General features: G+C 53.0%; 1 protein-coding gene and 1 non-coding gene across 3 annotated transcripts in view; one reads left to right on the forward strand and one right to left on the reverse strand.

The window, feature by feature from the left end:
• The window catches only part of PRKCB (protein kinase C beta), a 175,349-nt gene that overhangs the window by 98,540 nt on the left and 51,382 nt on the right, over positions 1–25,427 (reverse strand). The window lies entirely within an intron of this gene.
• TRNAT-CGU (transfer RNA threonine (anticodon CGU)) lies at positions 5,944–6,010 on the forward strand. Its single transcript has one exon. It is a non-coding gene; the product is annotated as a tRNA-Thr (tRNA).

Consider the following 25,427-nt stretch of genomic DNA (forward strand, 5'->3'; position numbering starts at 1 on the left):
GCCTCCTGCAGGCTGGGATCCTGTCCAGCACTTAACCCGGCTTTGGCAGACATGACTAATTGGTTCCCTATTCTTTTCCAGGGGGGGGGGGAGGAGTTGTGAAAAAAGGGGAAATGCATTTTTAATTAATGGGCTTAACAGAGTTGTGCATCCATTGTTTGAAGCTGTGAGCAATCAATTGCAAAGCTGGCCGGAGTTGAGACACCTGTTGCGAGGGGCTCAGGTGGGAAGTGCAAAGTGACCTGGGTTGAGGACACCAAAAGGGCAGGGCAAAGCCACATCCAGCCACAGGGCCCATCTGAACTGGGGTTCTGCCCTTGATGTGGCTGGCAAGAGCATCTGCTTGGCAAGCAGAAGGTCCCAGTTTCAATCCCGGCATCTCCAACTCAAAAGGGTCCAGGCAAATAGACGTGAAAAACCTCAGCTGGAGAGCCACTGCCAGTCTGAGTAGACAAGACTGACTTTAGAGAGGGACAGTGGCTCAGTGGTAGAGCATCCGCTTGGAAAGCAGAAGGTCCCAGGTCCCAGGGTGCGATTTAGTAGAAGGCAGCTTCATACGTTCATATGTTTCCCTCCTCCCTCCCCTAATCTCCTTCCTTCCTTCCAACATCTGATGTTCATATCTTGTGGCTCTCAAACATCTGACATTCATTCTGTGTGGCTCTTCCATTAAGCAAGGTGTCACAAATCTGCCCCTGGAAGGCAGTGGTGACGGCCACAGGGAACTCATGTTGGGATAGTTTGGTGACCCACATGAGAGGGGAAGGCAGCTGGCAAACTCCTCTTTCCTCCTCGGCAGGGGAAGGCAGTTGCAGCCAGCTGAGTGGATCCACTGGAGAAGAAGCTGTATTCTCCTGGCTTTGACTCAGGAGGGGCCATTGTGCTCAGGGGCAGAGCATCTGCTTAGCATGCAGAAGGCCCCAAGTTCAATCTCCACGGCCATCCCCAGTTTGAAAGCATCAGCAGCTGATGGGAAAGACCTCCCTCCCTGGAGAGCCACTGTCGGTCTGAGGAGACTAGGCTGATCCTGATGGGCCAAAGGTCTGTAGGGTTGCCAACTCTAGCTTGGGAAATCCCTGGAGATTTGGGGGAAGAGCCTGGGGACAGTGACGTTTGGGGAGGGGAACAAAGCTCTGCAGGGATGTGAGGTGACTCTAGGACTTCTGTTCCTCCTAGACTCTATAGTGTCTATAGAGTGCCCTGCAAAGGTGTTAATTCCTCCAGAGAAATTGATCTCTGTAGTCTGCAATCTCGGGGGGGGGGGGACTCCAAGTCCCACATGGAGGCGGGCAGTCCTAACCCCGTGACTCAGCATCCAGCAGCTTCCTGCATCCAAGGCGATGCCCCCTCCTCTCCTGCTGGAGGTGCCGACTGCATTCTGCCCAGGGCGGATCTGGAGGGATTGTGAGATCGCCCCCCAGTGGCGGATGTGTCTTTCACACCCTGGTCTCATGACCAATCTTCTCTAACTGTCCCCTTTCCAAGTGGGGGCGGGGGGGGGGGTAATACTTCTTTCCACCATGCATGGTTAAACTTGTGGAACTCACTGCCAAAAGATGCAGCAGTGACCCTTAATCTGACACCATTAAAGGGGGATTTGAAGGAGACGCCCCGTCACGGCAGCCTGCCATGCCAACGCAATGGAACTTCCATGTTCAGAGCCAAATGAAACAGAAGTCAAAGGGCATCTTAAAGACTAAAATGTGTGTGTGTGTTGCAGGGCTGCCAGCCTCCAGGCGGTGGCTGGAGATCTCCTGGGATGACAGGAGATCTCCAGGTGGAAAAGATCAGTTCCCCTGGAGGAATTGGAAGCTTTGTAATGTGAACTCCAAGGCACTGAAGCCCCTCCCCTCCCCCCCACGCCCCCTTAGGCTCTACCCCCCAAAACTCCAGGTATCTCCCAACTTGAAGTTGGCAACCTGAGGGGCAAGAGAATAACCTGCGGGATGGGCTGGAAAGTGCACCAATCAAAGTACATATCGAAAACCAAGCAGCAGACAGGGTGGAGGGAGGCTCCTTTGGTGCCCTCCAGCCTCCAGTTTTGGGAGTTCATGGAAGAGGCCTGACCAAAGCAGTGGAAACATCCGGCTCAGAATTCCTCTGGCCATGCTTAGCAACTGAGTCCCATTTTTAGCGGAAATGGCTTCCTCTTACAGCAATCCACGTCACAGATGGAGCAAACAATGTGCCTTTCGATTCCCCAAAAGGCTGAAGGTACCCGAGCAAGAGAGCAGAAATGCTGGAGGACCCCTGGGTGGGAAATCCAGAGGGCGGCAGGCCACAACTGAGCAATGGGGCAGCTGGACCCAGTGCCCTGAGGCTGGGCCACGGATGCCTCTGTGTGGTGCTCTTTCAGTCCTGCAAAAACCGGATTCTCTTCTTGTGCCCGCCAAAGGAGAGCAGCATGCGCCAGGGCGCCTCGGAAAAGGCCGCAAGGTGTGAAGCAGGCATCTATATTTCATGCCTTGCTTAATAATTAAACTTTGAAACGGGAACTCGACTGCAAGCCCAGAGACAGCCTGAAATCTAACACAGGCGCTGGGTTGAACTCGGCCAGCAGCCTTCCCTTCGGCTCTGTTCTCGTAACTCCCTCCAGTCTGCTGTCAGCGGGACACCTCCCATTCCTTTTCCACAGTAAGGCAGGCATGAAAAACCTCTGTGCACGCACACCACTTAAGATATCATCATGCCACAGTCCGTGTTCTAGGCAAACCTCCCTGTTTAGCTAAACCAACTTTTGCACAGCTGGTGAAATAAATTAGATCTGGCTTAGATGCTAAACTAGTACCTGGAAAATCTCACCTTTCTAGCGCTCCTAGCTTGGAAATGCAAGGCTGGGTGGAAGGGTTACCAACTCCTGCTAGGAAAATACCTGGGGATTGGGGGGGGGGGTGGAGACTGAGGAGGGAGAGGTTTGGGGGCAGGGGAAGTTGAAGTTTCTGCAGAGTAGAACGTTTCAGAGTCCACCCTCCAAAGCAGCCAGTTTCTCCTGGGGAGCTCACCGCTGTAGTCTGGAATCGGTTGCAATACTGCGAGATCTCCAGGCAAGGTTACTTTGTCTTAGAAATATTTGCCCTTAAGTGCTTTGGAGTCAAATAGAGTGCCTTGTCTAAAATAATTACTTAGAAACTTGGACTTAATCACGCAATTAATTAATTGGATCCACAAAATATACAGGGTGGGCATAAAAACCACTATGACGGCATAGTTTGGTACATGCCATTGCTATCTGTGGTTCACTGAGGAAGAAGTCATTGGAACGAGGGATTATCTAGAATCCTCGTGTGGACTAGGACCGGATATGGGACTTCTCATGGACTTGATGGTTTTCATTGGAGAAATAATGAGTGTGAACTTATAAATGGACTTTGTGAATTAATTTATTTGTTTATTGGACTTCATGTACTCTGCCTGCCGCTTTAATGCTCCATGCTTAGAGGCAACGATATTGTGTAAAAATATAACAAGATTCTGTCATCATTGGCATTAATGAAAATTGTTTATTTGTGTGCTGTTACAGCTAACAGTGTGTTGGTTCAATTCAGCCCACCTGGAGGCTGGCAACCCTAGCCCTGTTTCTCAGGCCACGGGGTAAACCCAGAACCAGCCCTGGGGCTAAGAGCAAGGGGTGGGGGGATCTCCCCACAGCATGCAGGGCAGAGATGGCCAAGAGCCACCACTGTGTTCAGCAGCAGCATCTGGCTCAGCTGCACAGCCCAAGCGTTTGTGACAACTTCCTGCCACTCGAGGGCTGCTCAGATGGTATCTTTGCTCAGAGAAGCAGCAGCAAATTCTCCAGCCGCAGAGCTTAATCGGCAAGCCTCGTTATACAGCCGGTGAACATCAAAGCTCGCTGGGTCCCGGATCCAGGCCCTGGAGCCCTTCCTAAGGGAGAGGAACACTCAGCACAGAATATTTGGTGGAAGAAGCACCGGCTTGTGGCAGGGACCGTTGCAAAAACATCCGAAAGAGGGAACTGCTGAGTCATGCATTGTGTCTCTCTAGAGGAGGAGAGTAAACAGCTCCAGCTCCCAAGCGCAGAGCACCAGATGGCTCAGAAACCAGCCTTAGAAGCGCAGGTCCTGGTGTTTCCAGCCCGCAGAGCTCTCTGCCTTCAAGCCTCTCCTCTTCCCTCTAGCATACGGGTGTTAAACATGCGGCCCAGGGGCCAAATCAGGCCCTCAGAGGGCTCCTATCAGACCCTGAGCAACTGGCTGTCATCTGCTTCCTTCTCCCTCTCTCTTGCTTCCTTCTGCATCACAGCTTGCTTTGCCGGGCTTGCTCAATCACACAGGAGCAAAGCCTCCATTTTCTCCATTGGCTGAGGCTCCTCCCATGGAGAGGAAGCGGGGAAGGCAGAGCTTGCTTTGCCAGGCTCTTTCAATCGCACAGCAGAGCTATTGAGCCAAGCCCTTCTATTGGCTGAGGCTCCCCCCCTCCGGGTCCCCTGGGAAGGGAGGGAAAGAGCCAGAGATTCCTTTGCCCAGTTCCCTGGATCCCATGGGAGAAAGAAGCATCTTTAAGACCAAACAGTGCTAATGTTTTAAGCATGTTTTACGGTTTTTAAAAATATATTTAATTGTGTTTGTCTGTGTCCTTTATAAAGATTATATCTCTGCCACCTAATCTTAAATAGGTACACACATGGCCCGGCCAGACAAGGTCTCATTTATGTCAAATCCACCCCTGCTTCTAGCACAACCCCCTGAGCCCTTGGTGGGGGTGGAGAGTCAAGTCATAGATGATTATGGAGACTCCAGAGGGCTTTCAAGGCAAAGATGTTCAGAGGTGGTTTGCCCTTGTTGCCTTCACACCACAACCCTCCGACCAAACCCATTAAAATTACATCAATTACCCCGATGCTTCGGGGTGTGAGAGAAAGTCCTTGCTGGTAACATGCAGCGTCTTGAAAACAGAATACAGGATGGGTTACCAACTTCACTTAAAAACAGGAGGAAAAGGCTCAGCTGTGTGAAGAGCTGATCTGCAGAAATATTGACCTCCTGAATAGAAAGCAAAGTCCAGTTTGCCCCCCCCCTCCCCAAACCCGGACTCCTTCCAAAAATGCTGCACGTGCAGAAGCGAGGGGAACGCAAAGACGGGGCAGACGCGCATTCATAAATCAACTCTGTCAAAATCCAAATGGAATCCTCCACTTGTCGTTGATATCTTTAATATCACTAATCCTATCCCTAAAAATAACTACATTTGATAATCCCCAGAAATCTTTGGATATGACCACCCTGCTGGTGCTTCCGGGGGTGGGAGTTGGGGGTGGTCGGCTTTTCATGGCTGAACCAAGGCGAGAAACTCAGAGGAGGGGATCAAAAGGGAAGCGTGGAGACTGCTCACTTATTCAGCTCATTTCACGCGGGATTTTCTTCTCCCATTATGCAAAGCCTCCTTTCCCCCTGGATTCAAACTGAAGGCGCCCTTACACCTTGAGCAATTCACTTCAGAAGGAACAAGAACCATCTCCCTCCACCTTCACAAGGTGTCCACCGCTTTGAGAGAGTCCCTGGCCCAGGAACGCCCCCTCCCACCTCCAGACCGAGGTCTCCATCCCTGCTTGTTTCTGACCAAGGGAGCTTTGCCTCTCTCAAAAGTTCCTCCCCCTAAAACACGTTCGCCGCCCAAGTGCTCTAGGACTCAAAGCTAACGGTTTTGGGAGAAGGATTTCTAAGTGGGAATGAAGCAAAGCCCAGTGGGACTCAGGCAAAGACACCAACACAGCAACTTCCTCCAAGAGCAGAAATTCTGCAGCATCTTCCTGTAATTTTTTAAAATTAACTTTATATAAAACATCAACAATTTCAACACAGATCAGAGCAGCATACATCATTTAAAGGATTCGATATACAAACTTAAGTTCCCAATTAAGAGAGCCAATTTGGTGTAGCGGTTAAGTGTGCAGACTCTTATCTGGGAGAACTGAGGAGGGACGGTGGCTCAGTGGTAGAGCATCTGCTTCGTAAGCAGAAGGTCCCAAGTTCAATCCCTGGCATCTCCAAAAAGGGTCCAGGCAAATAGGTGTGAAAATCCTCCGCTTGAGACCTTGGAGAGACCCTGAGTAGACAAGACTGACTTTGATGGACCAAGGGTCTGATTCAGTATAAGGCAGCTTCATATGTTCATATGTTCAACTGGGTTTGATTCCCGACTCCTCCACTTGCACCTGCTGGAATGTCCTTGGGTCAGCAGCCATAGCTCTGGCACAGTTGTCCTTGAAAGGGCAGCTTCTGTGAGAGCTCTCTCAGCTCCACCCGCCCCACAGGGTGTCTGTTGTGGGGGGGGGGGGAGAAGATAAAGGAGATTGTGAGCCGCTCTATGACTCTGATTCAGAGTGAAGGGGGGTATAAATCTACAGTCTTCTTCTTCTAAATACAGCATATGTCATAAACAGAGGAAAAAAGAAGGCAGTGTAAACATTTACATATCGTTAATGACACCATAATATCTAGATGAGATCCAAGATCTTGCCCTTGAACTCTGGCTGAACGAAGCCTCAGGAAAAGGAAACCACCTGATGAATGGATTTGCCTTACGCAACTGGCATCTTCAAAAGAAACAATACTGCCTCCAACTTTGCCTTTTGCAAACATCTCCCACATTTGGGCTGGGATCTTTCCACTTTGTTGCAATTGTGGACACTGCAGAACACCAAGAGAGAGCATTAAAGAGTTCACCCACATTTCCCACCCCCATGCATGCCAATCATCGGCCTTGAGTCCCACGAGGCTCTGATGGACTTGGCTGCAATCAAATGCAGCTCTCCTCCCCGCAAGCCCAGGCAGGCCCAGTCCGGCCTGAACGTCCTGAATCCCCCCCACTCCCCAGCTGAGGGTCTCCTCAGCCGGCTCCCTCCAAGAGCCATCGCTTTTTGCAAAGAGCAGGGGGACATGTTTGATTGACAGCAGCCAGCGGAACCTCCAGGGCTGCCGTAGCAGGCTTCGTTCCCAGAGAGACGTCTTTCAGAGGCAGCTGCCCTCCGGACCAGCCAGTCAGCAGCGAGGGAAGAGGACAAGTGCTGGGGTGACGGGGACAGCAGCAGGCCCAGATTTCACCCAAGGACAGCAGAGATCTCTCTCTCTCGGCTTGGCTTCGCGAACGAAGATTTAAGAAGGGTGCAATAGTCCACGTTTGCTGCAGGCTCGCTGGTGGCTGACAAGACCAATGTGGGACAGGCAGGTCCGGCCACAGCGGCTGCAGGGAAAGGTCTGATTTAGGGTTGGTGCTGTAGCAGTGCGATTCTTCCTCAATCTCCTTTTGTCCTCAAGACCAGCTATGCGTGCGTTCTCAAAGGAAGAGACAGCCTGGTGGATGGTGTGCCTCCATGCTTTGCGATCTGAGGCTAGGTCAGACCACTGGTGATGGTTGATGTGACAGGTGCTAAGGGATTTCTTCAAGGAGTCCTTGTACCTCTTCTTTGGTGCCCCTCTATTTCGATGGCCGGTGGAGAGTTCGCCATACAGGGCAATCTTGGGAAGGCGGTGGTTTTCCATCCTTGAAATATGCCCTGCCCAGCGCAGCTGCGTCTTCAACAGCAGTGCCTCGATGCTGGTAACCTCTGCCCGCTTGAGGACTTCAGTGTTGGTCACAAAGTCACTCCAGTGGATGTTGAGGATGGTGCGGAGGCAGCGCTGATGAAAGCGCTCAAGGAGTCGCAGGTGATGACGGTATAAAACAGCAGAGATCACAACGCCAGGAAAACCCCACAGTGGGCCAGGGAGGGTTGCCAGTACGGCTGTTGTGGGGAGGGGAACGGGAAGGTGATTATAAGCCACTCTGAGATGCCTTAGGACAGATGGCCTCTCAGGGGCCATCACTGAGAAAGCCCTTCCCCTGGTAACAGCCCACCCAGGGACTGCTTTCAATGCCCTGCTCCTCCTTCGTGGAAGAGAAGACAGCTGGTCAGACTCCTGCCTGACCGTCTCAATTGCACCCCAGAAGGGCTCTGACCAGGGGCACCAGAGCTGGGCTGGGAAATACCTGGAAGTTGGGGGGAGGGGAAGGGCCTCCAGAGCCCACCTTTCAAAGCAGCTGTTTTCACCAGGGAAACTGATCTTGGTCGTCCAGAGGTCCACTGTAATAGAAGGGGTTCTCCAGGTTCCACCAGGAGGTTATGTAAGAACATAAGAGAAGCCATGTTGGATCACTCCAGTGACCCATCCAGTCCAACACTCTAAAGTGTCACACAGTGGCCAAAAAAAACCCAGGTGCCATCAGGAGGTCCACCAGTGGGGATAGAAGCCCTCCCACTGTGCCCCCCCCCCCAAGAAGAAGATGATGATATTGGGTTTATATCCCGCCCTCCACTCCGAAGAGTCTCAGAGCGGCTCACAATCTCCTTTACTTTCCTCCCCCACAACAGACACCCTGTGAGGTGGGTGGGGCTGGAGAGGGCTCTCCCAGCAGCTGCCCTTTCAAGGACAACCTCTGCCAGAATTATGGCTGACCCAAGGCCATGCTAGCAGGTGCAAGTGGAGGAGTGGGGAATCAAACCCGGTTCTCCCAGATAAGAATCCGCACACTTAACTACTACACCAAACTGGCACCCCAAGCACAAGAATACAGAGCATCCCTGCCCCAGACAGAGCGTTCCAACAATACGCTGTGGCTAAGAGCCACTGATGGACCTCTGCTCCATATTTTTATCCAATCCCCTCTTGAAGCTGTCTATGCTTGCAGCCACCACCACCTCCTGGGGCAGTGAATTCCACGTGTTAATCACCCTTTGGGTGAAGAAGGACTTCCTTTTATCAGTTCTAACCCGACTGCTCAGCAATTTCATTGAGTCCCCATGAGTTCTTGTATTGTGAGAAAGGGAGAAAAGGACTTCTTTCTCTACCTTCTCTATCCCTTGCATAATCTTGTAAACCTCTCTCATGTCACCTCACAGTTGGCATCCTTAACAGAGACAGAGCTGGAACAGGCAAAAGTAAGGACCCTCTCCATCCCTCCAACCCAAAACTGCGTGTCAACTATGCCCACCCACCCAGGTGAGGCCCTGAACTACATCTCTCTCGGCTTGACTTTGCGAACGAAGATTTAAGAAGGGTGCAGTAGTCCACGTCTGCTGCAGGCTTGCTGGTGGCTGACAAGACCAATGCGGGACAGGCAGATCCGGCCACAGTGGCTGCAGGGAAAAGTCTGATTTGGGGTTGGTGCTGTAGCAGTGCGATTCTTTTTGTCTTGAGGTGAACTATATCACCTCAAGACAAAAAGCCCCAACCCTTTAGTCTTCTCTCCAAAGGGGCTGTGGAAATAGGAAGTTGCGAGCTCTCTGCTCCAAGCCACCGGGTTAGCCTGGGGGAAGTGGGAGAGAACAGATTTGTCCCTTTTCTTAGGTAGAATCCCCCCCCCCCCCCGCCATGGCATGAAGTAAGCTGTAGCTTACCTAGTTTATCCCTAAATCCAGCACTGATCGCCCCCCCCCCCACACAAAATAACAGCATTGAGTTGCTATTTTGGAGGAAGGCAAAGAACCACACTAAACCAGTGCTCTCAAAACGAGGGGCCATGGAAAGAGCAGAAAACACAGAAATGTATCATCGCCTTCTGGGGACTAAAAGAGGGCACTAATTGCCCTGGAAAGGGGGGGCAGTGTAGAAGCTCAGCCCCCCCACACCAAGGCCCCCCCTGGGCCCCAAGGCACAGACTTTCTCTCAATCCATCCCTGGTCATTGAACCGACCCAAGGCCAGTCAAGAGATCTTGTGAATCCCCAGCTCAACCTAGCCCCCAATTCACCCCAATAAGAAGATTTTGGATTTATATCCCACCCTATACTCTGCATATCTGAGTCACAGAGCAGTCACGATCTCCTCTACCTTCCTCCCGCCCCTCAACAAACACCCTGTGAGGTGGGTGGGGTTGAGAGTGTTTTTATAGCAGCTGCCCTGGGCCTGGTGCGAATCTTGACTGTGGCCACCAAAGAAGAACTCTTCCGCTCAGTTTTGAAGAGCTGCCTCTGCCAGATCCTGAGAAGCTCCCCTCATTCTTCACCAATGGGAATCTTATTCTAGGCAATACATGTCCCATTTCTTTCCATGAAGCCAGCTGAAACCCTTGGAAGTTTATTCAAGTCCCTGACCGCCAACACCAGGGGTGCAATCCCAGGGCAAATTTTTTTTTTAGTTTACAAATCCCACTCATGAAGACGATCAGCAAGCATTATACTGGTGGGGGTGGAAAGGACTGATTTGTGGTGACCCCGACATGAAGTTTTCAGGGCAAGGAGCAGTCAGAGGGGGGTTGCATTGCCTGCCTCTGCACAGCGACCCCGGACTTCCTTGGGGGGCTCTCCTCCAAGCACGAACCTGGGCTGGCCCTTCTTAGCTTCTGAGACCTGGTGAGATCGGGCTAGATCAGTGGGCAGTTGTTATACGTTTGCCCTCATATACCCTTTGCCTCCTAGTTTTCTGTGGCTCCAGAAGGTGGGACCAGAACCAGTGGGTTGAAATTAAATCAAAAGAGTTTCCAGCTCAACATTAGGAAGAACTTCCTGACGGTTAGAGCGGTTCCTCAGTGGAACAGGGAGGTAGTGGGCTCTCCTTCCTTGGAGGTTTTGAAGCAGAGGCTAGATGGCCATCTGACAGCAATGAAGATCCTGTGAATTTGGGGTAGGTATTTGTGGGTGTCCTGCATTGTGCAGGGGGTTGGACTACATGACCCTGGAGGTCCCTTCCAACTCTAGGATTCTTCAGGAGGTAGTGGGCTCTCTTTCCTTGTAGGTTTTTCAACAGAGGCTAGATGGCCATCTGACAGTAATGAAGATCCTGTGAATTTGGGGGGAGGTATTTGTGAGTTTGATGCATTGTGCAGGTGGTTGGACTAGATGACCCTAGAGGTCCCTTCCCACTCTTCTGTAATTCTAACAGGCTTCCTCCTCAGGAGGTGGTGGCCTCTCCTTCCTTGGAGGTTTCTAAACAGAGGCTAGACAGCCATCTGACAGTAATGAAGATCCTGTGAATTTAGGAGGAGGTGTTTCCTGCATTGTGCAGGGGTTGGACTAGATGACCCTGGAGGTCCCTCCCAATTCAGGAGGTGGTGGGCTCTCCTTCCTTGGAGGTTTTTCAACAGAGGCTAGATGGCCATCTGACAGCAATGAAGGTCCTGTGAATTTAGGGGGAGGTGTTTGTGAGTTTAGAGTGGTTCCTCAGTGGAACAGGCTGCCTTCTTGGGAGGTGGTGTGCTCTCCCTCATTGGAGGTTTTTAAACAGAGGCTAGATGGCCACCTGACAGCAATGAAGATCCTGTGAATTTAGGTGGAGGTGTTTGTGAGTTTCCTGCATTGTGCAGGGGGTTGGACTAGATGACCCTGGAGTTCCCTTCCAACTCTATTCTTCTTCTTTTCATTAATCCATTAAAGAGTTTCTCGAGGGCATTCTCCTATGCATTCCCTCTATGACGCTTCTGACAAAATCTCGACACCCAACTCACAACTCAGGTCAATCTTCATAGGCCTGTAATTTGGGAATTGAAAAACCTCCCATGTCCCATTCGGCCTGTGCAACTGGCCACCTAAAATTAGCCTCTGGGCTGGTTTTATTACGATGAACAGTCTCTCCCCTCCCTCCCTCCCGCAGCCGCCAGCACTGCACCTACTCAATCTAAAGGACACTGACTAATCTTGCTCCAAAGGAAGACATAAAAGGATGCAACGTTAACCAGCCACCCTTCCCGGCTGCCTTTCAGAGGAACGGAAGGGAAAAGGCAAGCGGAGGCCCAAGAGGGGTTGAGCCCCTCTCTAAAGCCACAGTTGAAGGGAAACTGCTCCAAACTCATCCAGACCAAGGAGGACTCCTCCCATGAGAGGCTGGAGCAAGGCCAGGCAAAGTTCTCAGCCTTGAGGGAGGCACATCTGGAAGCAACCGGAGAGCCTGGGTTCAACTTTGAGTGGGCCTTCGCTCTCTCCCTTTTTGACAAGGCTCAGTGGTCCTCAGCCGGCTGCTGAACAACCGGGCGGGGTCAGCCCACTAAGAAGCCACGGCTCCTGACAAGCTGGGAAGCAATCCGTGGCCAACAGGTACACGGAGCCCAGGGTTGCCAATCCCCAGGTGGGGGCAGCGGATCCCCTGGTTTGGAGGCCCTCCCCCCACTTCAGGATCATCAGAAAGTGGTGGCGGGGGAGGAAAATGTCTGCTAGGTATTCCATTATTCTCCATGGAGACCGATTCCCATAGGTATAATGGAGAATTGATCCGCGGCTATCTGGGTCTCAGGGGAGCTGGTTTTTTTAGGCAGAGGTACCAAATTTTCAATATAGCATCCATTGCCTCTCCCCAAAATACCCTCCAAGTTTCAAAAGGATTGGACCAAAGCGTCCGATTCTATGAGCCCCAAAAGAAGGCGCCCCTATTCTTCATTATTGGCAACCCCAGTGACTGAGGCCTGGGGATCTTCCTCCTCAGTGTGGGAACAGACAGCTCCAGCCCCAGGTGGTGTGCTCTTTGTGCCCAACTCCTAGAAAAGGCTGCCTGAGCCACCACCATTCAGACCCTGGGAACTGCAAGGCTAGACTACTACAATGAGCACCATTCTTGGGGCTGCCCTTGCAAGGAAACTACACCCCGTTCACAATATTGCAGCCAGATCAGCCAAAAAGTGACCACACCATTCCAGTGCAAAAGAATATTATACTGGCTCCAGGTAAGTTCAGGGACCAATCCTTAGTGTTCACTCTAGCCTTTAAAGCCCTCTATGGCCGCAAGGAACAGATCCTCTCTTTTAGGAGACACAGGGGCCCCCGAAGCTGCCCTGTATGGAGTCATACCCTGGGTCTACCATTGCCTACTCAGACTGGCAGCAGCTCTCCAGGGCCCATCACCTTCTCCATGACTCTCAGCTGGAGATGCTGCCGGGGATCGAACAGGGGGCCTTCTGCATGCCAAGCAGAGGTTCTGCCACTGAGCCATGGCTCCTCCCTGAAGGAGGGGCCTGTGATGATTGCCCCACCTCCTGCGCAGATGTGGGAGAGGGCCTTCTTCACTGTGGCCGGACAACGCCCCCCCCGCCCCCCTTTGAGGAAGGCTCACAGCCCCTGCTGAGATCACAGCTGTCCATTGCAAGTGTCCATTTGCTTTATGGATCACCTGGGCTGGACACTTTGAATCATGAGCCATTTCCCGCTGGGGAAGGAAGGGGCCCAACTTTTGCTCTGTGAACCCACTTCCTCCTGCCAGAGGGTGGCTGCAGGGTCCCAGGTTTGCCTCTCAAAAGCCATGCCCCAGAGAGCAGCAGGTGTTTCCTTGGGGGCCTGCGGCCGGCAGAGCAAACACCCACCCTGGCGGGGTTCGGCAAAACCACCCACTGTGTCAGCTACACAACAAAAGCAGGCAGGATCCCCGGCCAGCTGCGGAGGGGCTGCGGCTCCCCCACCCCCAACACACACACTTAGGGAGAGTTGCCAGCCTCCAGGTGGTGGCTGGAGATCTCCTGGGATTACAACTGATCTCCAGGTGACAGAGATTAGTTCCCCTGGAGAAAACGGCTGCTCTGGAAGGTGGGCTCTGTGGCACTGCACCCCATGGAAGTCCCCCCCTCCCCAGCCCCCCATCTAAATCTCCAAGTTATTTCCCAACCTGAGGTGCAAGGTTAGGGCCACCTGCCCCCCCCCCCATTCGCTGAGCCAGAAAGTTGACCAGGGCATCCCGAAACACCCCCAGCATCACAGCCTGAGGCAGGACACCCGGGCAAAAAACTGATTTCACGGCCAGCTGCCAAGGAATATCTGTCAGCCAGGCACAAAGAGAGGTGGAATCCAATCCAGCCCCTGGACACGTCCCCTGTCATCCCTCAATTAGCAGCAAGCAGCCGGGCCCAGGCTTCCCAGCGTTTCTGACACCACGCCAGGATCGCTCTCCTGGGCCCACGAGTCCTCCCTCCCGCCCTGGGGCAATACCTCCTGTGGGGCCCAGAAGCCAAGCAAGGGGGGCAAGGGAGGAAGCCCATGGGAGCTGGGATTTGGAAGCCCTGGGTTCAAGGCCTCCCCTCTGCCCACGGCATTCTGGGTAGCCTCGGGCAACCGATAATTCTGTCTCCAGTGGCTGGCCAGCCATGGAAAGGGAGCGAGAGGGGCGTTGTTCCTGACACTGCCGCTGCAAAGCGCGAGGAAAGATGGCCACCCACTTTGCAAATGAGATGCACTGCAGCAGCAGTAACTACCCATCCGTTTCATTTCGTGGAGCTTTTGGATTCTTGCTTGGCCCCCACCCCATTGTCCTCTCAGGGTTTTTATAATCAACCACAGCAGGCGTTAGCAGATTAAATTGAAGGCCTTCCAGGGTTGTTTTTTCCCCCTCTGCCTGCAAATGTTTCTCCAAAGGCATCTAACTTTTTTTTCCTGAGTATGTATGTCTGACACAGAAAAGGGGGGGGGGGGGAGGGAGTTTAAACGAAACGTAAAATTCCATTGCTGCAGCGGAGAGATGGAAGCGTGCGCAGTTCCTCCTGGATCGAGAAATGCTGAGATTTTCTACCGCAGGTGCAAAAATCACACCATTTGCTATCGCAGAGCACTGTCCAAAAGAAGCTTGAGAATGTATCTCTAACTATACATATCTAATCAGGTCTGAAAGAGAAGAAAAGTTGGGAGATGATGTGGAAGATGATAAGGGGAGGGGCCGTGGCTCAGTGGCAGAGCCTCTGCTCGGCACGCATAAGATCCCAGGTTCAATCCCCGGCATCCCCAGTTCTTAGCTTAGGTTCAGGAGTGTGCACTGTATTCGAGTTCTGTGCTCTGCGCTTTTCTGTTATTTTGCTTAAGGTTCAATAAAATACATCAGTCAGTGCATGTTTGTGTCTTCTTCTCTTCCTACCAAGACTTGGTTCTTGCCAGATCCCTTCCAGCCCAGTGAACCTGAGCAAGGCTGCTACTCCAAGTGGAAGCCCGGTGACCAGGTAATCTATATTTTTTTCCTGCAACACCCCCCCCCCCCACACACACACATACACACCTGTGACCCTGGAGAGCAGCTGCCAGTCTGAGTAGACAACTGACCTTGATGGACGGTAGCCTTATTCAGTACACAAGGCAGCTTTATGCTTCTTCCTGATGTGCAGATAAGCAGATTTCTGAGCCTTCTCACAGGGGCAGCTGCGCTCTTGAACGGGGAACAGGAGGCACAGCTGAATCTAACCCTCCCTGAACTCCAAACATCTGGATCTGCCCTGTGAATCCAGCGCTAGCGGGAAATGCTCCAAATGTGGGAGAAGAGGTCTTCCTACATCCCTGCCTGTTTCAGATCTCCCGACACTGAGGATGAGATGCTGGTGACAGAGCAGCACATTCGCTTTGCCTCCTAACATCACCCTGGAAAACCCAAAGGCCCCTTCTCCCACATTTGGAACATTTCCCACTAGGGCTGGATTCACAAGGCAGTGCAGGAAGGGCGCATCATGTTCCTCATTCAGTTCCACTCCAATTCCCTGTCTGTTGAAGAAGGAGAAATTGGATTTATATCTCACCCACGACTCCAAAGAGTCTCAGAGCAGCTCACAATCTCCTATATCTTCTCACCCCACAACAGAAACCCTGCGAGGTGGGTGGGGCTGAGAGAGCTCTGACAGAAACTGCCTTTTCGAGGACAACTCCTGTGAGAGCTATGGCTGACCCAAGGCCATTCCAGCAGCTGCAAGTGGAGGAGGGGAGAATCAAACCTGGGTCTCCCAGATAAGACTCCACATACTTAACCACGACACCCAACTGGCTTCAACTCTGTTGATGACACCTCCAAGCGAGCAGAAACTTGGCTGGAGATTCCTCATGGAATCAGGGAGGCTGGCTGGTTTCCTGAAAGGCATGGCTGTTACCCAGTTGCATCATGGGAGTTTTCTGGCTCATGGGCTGGTGGGAGGCACTGCAACAGGGAAGGGCTAGGCAGTCCTTGGGCATCACATTCCCAGAATTCCATGGGCTACCGGGCTCCCCCTCATACGGCCAGAAGAACCACTCCCTGCATGGCTCTGCCACTCAACAGCTTGAGGCCTCTTTGCTGGATGGCTTTTTGGGGCCCATTTTGCTCCCAAAGGAAAGACACCAGCTTGACGGGCGAGGAGACCCACTTGGCAGCTGGCTCAGCAGTGGGAAGAGGAACTGCCCGCCTCACAGGGATTCTGAGGAAGCCGCTGAGTCTGCAGCTGGCCCCAAGCCTGGCTCAGGCGCCCTGTGCAGAGCCAGAGGGGGCCGAGTCTCCCAGGAAACAAGAGGCTGCTCTGAGACTCAAACTTCCTCCAACAAACAAAAGAACCTACCACCAAACCCACAGGAGGTGCTCGGGGTCTTAATGCCACAGATGGTTCCCCCCTCCCCCCAGCATCCAGCATTTGGAGCTGGGGGCTCTCTGGGATTCCACTGTGTTGCCCCCAACATTCCCTGACTCAGCCCCCAGTCTCTGAGAGGCTACAGGGCAGACTTCCACCTTCCAAGCCAAGTCCTACAAGTCTCCGCTCTCTGGACAGGCAAGACACAAAAGCCAAACACACTTCTTTTTGCTAAGTGGGGCAGGGACCAGGCACATGGCGCATGGGGTGTCTGTCGCTTTCAAGCATTTTTGCAGCAGCTGCTGATGCTGCCGAAACAGAAGGCACCAAGGTGGGCTGTTCCTTCAACTTGCAAGGAGAATGTCAAAGAACCCGCTGGCGTTTCTGGCCAGGGCTTTCATTCTGGAGTGACACAAGTGAAAAACCCACCAGAAACCAAAAGCAGCCTCCAGAGTGCAAGGGAATGTCTGGGGGGCTCAAGGGCCTGGCCTTTCCCAGCCTTGCAAGGGCCCAGAAGCCTTGTTATGATCTCCCACCATGTCCAAGCTGAAGAAGAAGAAGACTGAAGACTGCAGATTTATACCCCGCCCTTCTCTCTGAATCAGAGACTCAGAGCAGCTCACAATCCCCTCTATCTCCTTCCTCCACAACAGACACCCTGTGAGGTGGGTGGGGCTGGAGAGGGCTCTCACAGCAGCTGCCCTTTCAAGGACAGAGTCTCAGAGTGGCCTACAATCTCCTTTCCCTTCTCTCCCACAACAGTCACCCTGTGAGGTGGGTGGGACTGGAGAGGGTTCTCACAGCAGCTGCCCTTTCAAGGACAACCTCTGCCAGAGCGATGGCTGGCCCAAGGCCATTCCGGCAGGTGCAAGTGGAGGAGTGGTTGCTTATCCCATTACGTATATTGAACCCATCTCCCATATAACAAACAGCTGGTAGGCAGTGGCCCAGAATGCAACATGGTACAGATTTAAGAACCAATGACAGTGAAGTAAAATTAACTGGTAGACAGTGGGTTAGAGTGTAAAATGGTACAATGATAGAATAGTAAAATTAACAAATGGAGCAAACCTTTGATGTGAGTAGCATGAGCATGCGAAAGCAACAAAACAGTAGTATGTCAAAATGTGAGATTGTCTGTCAATGACAATGGGAGATGGGTTTGATATACGTAATGGGATAAGAAGAAGATGATATTGGATTTATATCCCGCCCTCCACTCTGAAGAGTCTCAGAGCGGCTCACAATCTCCTTTCCCTTCCTCCCCCACAACAGACACCCTGTGAGGTGGGTGGGGCTGGAGAGGGCTCTCACAGCAGCTGCCCTTTCAAGGACAACCTCTGCCAGAGCTACGGCTGACCCAAGGCCATGCTAGCAGGTGCAAGTGGAGGAGTGGGGAATCAAACCCGGTTCTCCCAGATAACAGTCTGCACACTTAACCACTACACCAAACTGTAGGGTTCCCAAATCCCCCGCTAGGCCTGGAGACCCCCGATTTGGAGCCTCCTCCCCCCGCTGGCCATAAAAGGGAAAGCGGGGGGGGGAGGGGGAGAACGGCAGCCCTTCCCACCCAGCCCCATCGCAGCAGCCAGAGCTCTTCCGTTTTCTCAGGCTGCTTCCCGCCCCCAGTCAGCTGGCCGGTGAAGGGAGGGGAGCCCAGCCACGCCCCCAAAGGACCATGTGCCTTTGCACTTCCGGAGGTGAGTTCTGCCGGCTTCCTATTCCATGCCATAAAGTGCCCAGCTGGTGTGCCTGTGTTGCTGTGAGAAGCTGGCAGCAACTCGTGAGTACAGAGTCCCCTGCATCAGATTTGCCAGAAACAGGGGGGGGGGCGGGGGGGTGGAGAGGGAAACGTCTTCTCATAGGGTATAATGGGGAATTGATCTGGAGGTTTCAGGGGCTCTGGGGGAGCTGTTTTTTGAGGTAGAGGCACCAAATTTTCAATATAGTATCTAGTGCCTCTCCCCAAAGTATCCCCCAAATTTCAAAACGATTGGACCAGGGGGTCCAATTCTATGAGCCCCAAAATAAGGTGCCCTTATCCTTCATTATTTCCTATGGAAGGAAGACATTTAAAAAGGTGTGCTGTCCCTTTAAATGTGATGGCCAGAACTCTCTTGGAGTTCAATTATGCTTGTCACACTCTTGTTCCTGGCTCCGCCCCAATGTCTCCTGGCTCCACCCCCAAAGTCTCCTGGCTCCATCCCCAAAGTCCCCAGATATTTCTTGAATTGGACTTGGCAACCCTACCAAACTGGCTCTCTCCTACACCAAACTGGCAACCAAAGTCCCTGTTTGAGTGTGTCAATACAGCTAAAAGAGAAATACATTGATAGTGATGTTCTTGTCCACCTAATTTACTTTTTAACATGTAAACATAATTCTAGTTTGCCAAAGGAAAAAGGAATACAATAAAATATAGTGAAAATGGGTAAAGCATATATAATGGGATATACAGCCAATATCCCTATTTTGAGTATGTCAATACAAATATTTATACTGATACACAGTTCTAAAAGAGAAACACATTGGAATACTGTGGATGTATAGCTATACTCACTGAAAGTGAGTTTACCATCTGTAATGAGATAAAAAAAAGCCAATATCCCTGTTCAGTCCTGGGGAGGCGTTTGTTCCAAGTTTCATAATAATTTGCAATTCAGCAACTTCTGTTCTTGAAGTTCCTTTGCAGTAAAACACCTACCTTGAGGTCACCCACTGAATGCTTTGGAAGGTGAAAGCGTTCTCCCACAGATTTCTCAGTTCTGTGATTTCTAATGTTAGATTTGTGGGAGTGATGTATATTTACATGCCATGCAGCAAAGAGCATTTTTGGCTGCCCAGACAGACTCCAGGAAGGGCTTTGGCAGGGCCCTCGTAGCCCCCTAATGTAGCGCTGTCAACGTGAGAGACTCCATCTGCCACTGGAAATGGAATTGTGCTCCCGCAGCCGGCAAGCCCGGGAGAAAGGCCAGGCAGGCAGTGCGTAGAAACAGGGATGGACTGGAGTTCGGCAGGCCGAGAGAGGCAAAGGCCTCTCTCTGCCAAGTGCTCAGCTCCTCCCAGGCGTGAGTCAGGTCTTCCAAACAGGGCACCCTCAAGACCCCGCTGCGGTTTCTTCTTCTCCTCCTCCTCCTCAGGGTTGCCAACTCTGGGTTCAGAAATACCTGGAGATTTGAGGGTGGGGCCAGGGGAGTGGCTTTGAGGGAGGGGAGGGACAGCAGTAGGGCCTCATGCCATGCAGCTCCCCTTCCAAAGCAGCCGGTTTCTCTGGGAGAAGGAGTCTGCACATCTTAAATAAATAAGAGATTTATGTAGTCTGGAGATCAACTGTAATTCTAGGAGATCTCCAGCCCCCCCCCCTGAGGTTGGCAGCCCTAAACCTCACCCCTGTTGCGAAGCCCCCTTAACCCTCCCCCACTAAACCGAAGCCAAAGCAAGCAAGCAGTTCCCCACCTCCCTCCCCACTCTGTCTTTGCGCTCTGTGTCGCTCTCAAGGGTCAAGCACCGGGGTCAAGCACTGGGGTCGCGCAGCGGAAATAAGGCCAGTCCTCCTCATTGTGTTGCTTGGGAAGGAACCTTTCCTCTGCAGCCCTAGTGCCAGTTCACGGCCTCTGAACATACGAAGCTGCCTTATACGGAATCAGACCCTCTGGGAGTCCCTCAAAGTCAGTCTTGTCTACTCAGACTGGCAGCGGCTCTCCAGGGTCTCCAGCGGAGGTTTTTCACGCCTGCTTGCCTGGACCCTTTTGAGTTGGAGATGCCGGGGATTGAACCTGGGACCTTCTGCTTACCAAACAGATGCTCTACCACTGAGCCACCTTCCCTCTGCTTTTTGCATCTGCCTCGACTTTGCCTGCTCTGCAGCTGCTGGCTCTTGGGGGTTTCCATGCACAGCTGCAGCCGGTTTTTAGCGGAGGCTGCAAGAGGAAGAAGGAGAAGCAGGAACGCTTCCCACTCGTGGCCCGAAGCCAGCAGAGACTCCGGATCAATGTGGGAAATTCTCTTTCCGTCACTCAGTGAGAAAAGTCTTTTGCTTCAGTCCCCGGAAGCGTCAACAGCAGCTCCTCGCTGCAGAAAAAAAGGGGGCCATTACCTTAGCAGGCCTCGCTCAGCCCACCCACCTGAGCCTCTTCCAAGCATCCCAGTCCCCGGGAGATCAGCCTGGGTAGGGTTGCCAGCTCCAGGTGGGGAAATTCCTGGAGATTTGGGGTGGAGCCTCAGAAGGGTGCCATGCCTTCCAGTCCACCCTCAAAAGCAGTCATTTTCTCCAGGGGAACTGATCTCTTTAGTCTGGAGACCTGTTGTAATTCCAGGAGATCTCCCAAGTCCCTAGGCCACACCGGTATTATAGAAATTGGGTGGGGGGCTTGTTTTAGAGGAAGATTAGAAGACATTGGATTTATATCCCGCTCTCCACTCCGAAACTCAGTCTCAGAGTGGTCACGATCTCCTTTACCTTCCTCCCCCACAACAGACACCCTGTGAAATGGATGGGGCTGAGAGAGCTCTGACAGAAGCTGCCTTTTCAAGGACAACTCCTGCGATAGCTATGGCTGACCCAAGGCTATTCCAGCAGCTGCAAGTGGAGTGGAGAATCAAACCTGTTTCTCCGAGATAAGAGAGCTCTGGCTGACCCAAGGCCATTCCAGCAGGTGCAAGTGGAGGAGTGGGGAATCAAGCCCGGTTCTCCCAGATAAGAGAGCTCTGGCTGACCCAAGGCCATTCCAGCAGGTGCAAGTGGAGGAGTGGGGAATCAAGCCCGGTTCTCCCAGATAAGAATCCGCACACTTAGCCACTACACCAAACTGGCTCTCTCCTCCCAAGAACACGGCAACACAGCCAAGAACACAGCCTGGCAGAACAGCAGGATCAGATGTGTGTGTGTGTGTGGGGGGGCTGTCAGTGAAAACATTCATTCCACCAAGGACTGCACTGGTGCCTCTGGCATACAATGGAGGAAGAGGGCCACTCAGGGGGAAAGGGCACCGGGGGGGGCGTTCATGGCCATGGACCAGGGGGCTTCACTAGACACCCCCTTGGATACAAGGAGGGCAGCAATTGCTGGTGGCTATTTTTTAATTTAATAAACCATTTATTTTAAACAAAATTGCCAAGAGCGATGGCCAGCCAGGGTTGCTTGACCACCCCCCCTTCACAACCCGAATTTGGGCACCCTTCCATTCCTGGGTCCCTGCAGAGCCCGAGGGAGGGGGCCAAAAGGACAGCCATTTCTTGCCAGCTGCCGCCTTCTGCTCTTCTAAATGTGGAGGGAAGTGGGGGGGGGCAAAGTATTCCCCCCCCCTTTCCCTTGGCAGAGGCTGGGAGGCAGTGCAATTAATGTGCATGATTTGCATAAAATGCAAATCAGCCTGCCGGGCTTTTGAGAACTGGAAGAGGGGGGTGAGGGTGCCTCCCTGCTGCGCACCAAGCACCTGATGCTTGGTGCACAGCAGGGAGGGTGAAAATCCCTGGGAATGTGTGTATCGGGGGCGGGGGATGAGGGGTGGAGCCAGAGTTGAGCAGGCCGGCCCCGATCCCTGGAAAGAAGGTGTCGAGTTCTGAGTGCAGGTGAGTCACTCGCTGGGCTGCTAGATCCCCCTTGGCCTGAAGCAGCAGAACAAATTTAGGAGTCCAGTGACACCTCTAAGACCTGCAACGTTTCATTCGGGATGGAAGCAGAACGGAAGCTTTCGTGTGCAGGCAGACTTCGCGGGGCTGTTCTGATGATAAAAAGCTGGGGTTGGGGGGGAGGAAAGATGGCTGCATCTCGTAGGGAAGACCAGCTAAGCATGAAATCCAGAGTTCTGAGGACAGACAGTAATGCCTGGGACATAGGGTTGCCAACTCCCAACTGGGAAATTCCTGGAGATTTTGAGTGTGGAGCCGAGAGAGAGTGGGGTTTGGGGAAGGGGGGACTCAGCAGATTATAATTCAGGTTGCCAGTTTTGGGTTGGAAAAGACCTGGGGATTTTTTTTGGGGGGGGGGGTGCCTGAGGAGGGTGGGAGGGGAGGGAGGGAACTCCATGGGGTAGAATGGCCCAGAGTCCACCCTCCAGAGTGGCCATTTCCTGCAGGGGAACTGATCTCTGTTACTTGGAGATCCTTTCTCATCCCAGGAGAACTCCAGACACCTGGAGGCTGGCAACCCTAGTTATATTGCCCCACCCCCACCCCCGCAGAGTCCACCCTCCAAAGCAGCCCTTTTCTCCAGGGGACCAAGCGACCGCTGTAGTCTGGAGATGTACTGGAATTCTGGGATATCTCCCAGCCCTGAGGCAGAGTGGGGGTCCTGAGGACGCAGAGAGGAAGAGGAGGATTGGGGGCACTCCATTCAGCCTGCTTGGTGGCCCAGCTCCAGAAATCCCTCCCAAGTAAACACCTGTGCCCTACAGGAAGACGTCTGGCCTTGACTTCCCATTGGCCGCAGCACACAAGCGAGCGTTTCCATCGGAACTTAGCGAGGCCTCTTCAGTCAAGTGGAAGAGGCTGGAAAGTTTCAGCAGAGGCCGCCTCCCTTGCAAGTTCGCCTTTTTCTGCAGCCAACACGGAGCCCTCCTTCAAAATAACACCCTGGCCTCCTTCCTCGGAGGGCAGCCGCTCCGTGCAGCGCTAATTCCCCCTATTCTTCTGGGCCGCCCCTGCATGCCTCACCCTTTCTGGCACACAAAGCAGAGTGAGGTGGGAGCGCTGGAGAGCGCGGAGCCTTTGTTTACTCCATTGTAGCCACCCCCAAAGGAGTGCTGGGGGTGGAGGGAGGGCAGGGACCCTGCCTTCTGGAACCCGACCTGCCACTCAGCCGTCAAGGGCAAAGTGGCAGGTTCCTGGGGAAGGACACTGCGTGCAGAAGAGAGAGGCACACCCCACAGAGGGGGAGGGGGCCACGCTCTTGGCTGCTGCGCACAACAGACGGCCTTCCAAGACAACCTGCCTCAGCCTTCCTGGCATCTTTCGGCCCTTCCAGGCTCACACTTACACATGTTTTAGGCAAGAGCCCGGAGCCCCTGGGCCTGCTGGCGCTTCCTGCCCACAAGCCTCAGTAGCCTCCCCTCTCTGCCTGCTGTGCCCCTCCCAGCCAGGGCTCCTTCGTCTCAGCACTGCCGGGGGCTCAGAATTGTACCAGCTGAGCTGCTGCCCTTTGCAGTTCCCACAGGTCTCGTTCACTGCTGCTGCTGCTCTTGCCACTAGTGTCTGTTTGCCGGGGAACTTTGCCCCCGTTTCATGGCTTTTGTACAGAGCTGGATTAACAATTAGGCCAAGTAGGCACTGGCCTATGTGCCCCCACACCTTTAGGGGCCCCGTGCCAGTTTCCTCCTCCTCCCCCCCCATTTCCCTCCTGCTTGCAGCCCTCCCAGCCTGCACGTGCAGCCAGCCACGGAGCCGCTCTTTGCCCAATTTGCTGCTGGCGTTGTCACCAAGTTTGCCTCTCTCTGCTTCTCCCATGCAGCTTAGTCCAAAGGGCTTCCAGCTGCAGCAGGGGCCATGGGTGGTGGGGTGGGCACTCTGGAGATCATCTGCGAGGGGGCCCCAAAGTTTTTGACTGCTGAGGGGCCTCCACAGGGTTTAATCTGGCACTGCTTTTGTACCTTCAGCACTTTCACTTGCACCATTTCTTCCCTTTGATCGCTGCCTGGCCTCTTTGTAGAACTGAGCAAGCTGACAGGAGGGATTTTTTTTTTAAATCCTCAGAACAAACAAAGCTGGAGCTGCAAGAACAGGAGCATCCTCCAGGAGAGGCCGAGAGAGCCCCTGCGGAAGGAGAGACTCTTCTCCCAAACAGGGAAGGAGCCAAAGGAGAGGGAAGACCCGAGTTCAAATTCCTGTTCCGCCATGAAGCCGGCCACGCTTCCCATGCCCTTGCAGCCAGCCCGGAAGGAGTTGGCAGGAGCCATCCAGAAGCACAGGGCCCCAGGGGAGAGGACGAGGTTGGCAAGGCAGTCAGGACAAAGGGGGAGGCATTGGTCAATTTCCTGCATTGTTCCTGGGTTTGGACTAGATCTTCAAGTACTTGAAGGGCTGTCCTATACAGGATGGTGCAGACTTGTTTTCTATGGCCCCAGAAGGTAGGACCAGAACCAAAGGGTTGGAATTAAATCAAGAGTTTTCAGTTACAACATTAGGAAGAACTTCCTGACAGAGCCATTTCTCAGTGGAACAGGCTTCCTCAGGAGGTGGTGGGCTCTCCTTCCTTGGAAGCTTTTAAACAGAGGCTAGATGGCCATCTGGCAGAAATGAAGACCCTGTGAATTTAGGGGGAGGTATTTGTGAGTTAGAGTTCCGTGGCGCAGAGTGGTAAAGCTGCAGTACTGCAGTCGGAGCCCTCTGCTCATGACCTGAGTTCGATCCCAGCGGAAGCTGGTTCAGGTAGCCGGCTCCAGGTTGACTCAGCCTTTCATCCTTCTGAGGTCGGTAAAATGAGTCCCCAGCTTGCTGGGGGGAAAGCGTAGAGGACTGGGGAAGGCAATGGCAAACCACCCCGTAAAAAGTCTGCCGTGAAAAACGTTGTGAAAGCAATGTCACCCCAGAGTCGAAAACGACTGGTGCTTGCACAGGGGACTACCTTTACCCCTATTTTTAATTCGTGAGTTTCCTGCATTGTGCAGAGGGTTGAACTAGATGACCCTGGAGGTACCTTCCAACTCTATGATTCTATGACCCTGGGGGTCCCTTCCAGCTCCAGCATTCTAGGATTCTGCACTCCCTTTGCAACAAAAATGTGGGCTAGAGACGCAGACAACAATGCTGCTCTAATGTGGGTGGCTGGGTGGGTGGGGAATGCTCCCTTCAAGTCCTGTCCCCCCTATAAATTAATTCCCTCCCACCTTGGCCTTCCTGCCTCAAAGACTGACCAAGGAGTTGCCAGAATCCTAGAGCACCCTGCATCTCCACCAAAGCTGCACTCTCTCAGCCCTTCCTCACCTCCCTCCTCACCTGAGACATAGCCCAGGGACCATGACACGGGCCCCACCCTACAGACACGACATTAGGAACATTCAAACGCTCGTGCTCGCTAGCCTCATCTTTTTGCTCTTGCAAGGCACAACCAGTGGCTCACTTATGATGCCTTTGAATGTCTCACATCAGCCACTTTGGGAAGAAACCAAAAGCAGAGCTGGTGGATCTCCAGTGGTATTCAGCGTTACGAGGGACAAGGGGGCAGAACTG

This window comes from Heteronotia binoei, chromosome 20, assembly GCF_032191835.1.
Source record: "Heteronotia binoei isolate CCM8104 ecotype False Entrance Well chromosome 20, APGP_CSIRO_Hbin_v1, whole genome shotgun sequence".
NCBI lineage: Eukaryota > Metazoa > Chordata > Lepidosauria > Squamata > Gekkonidae > Heteronotia > Heteronotia binoei.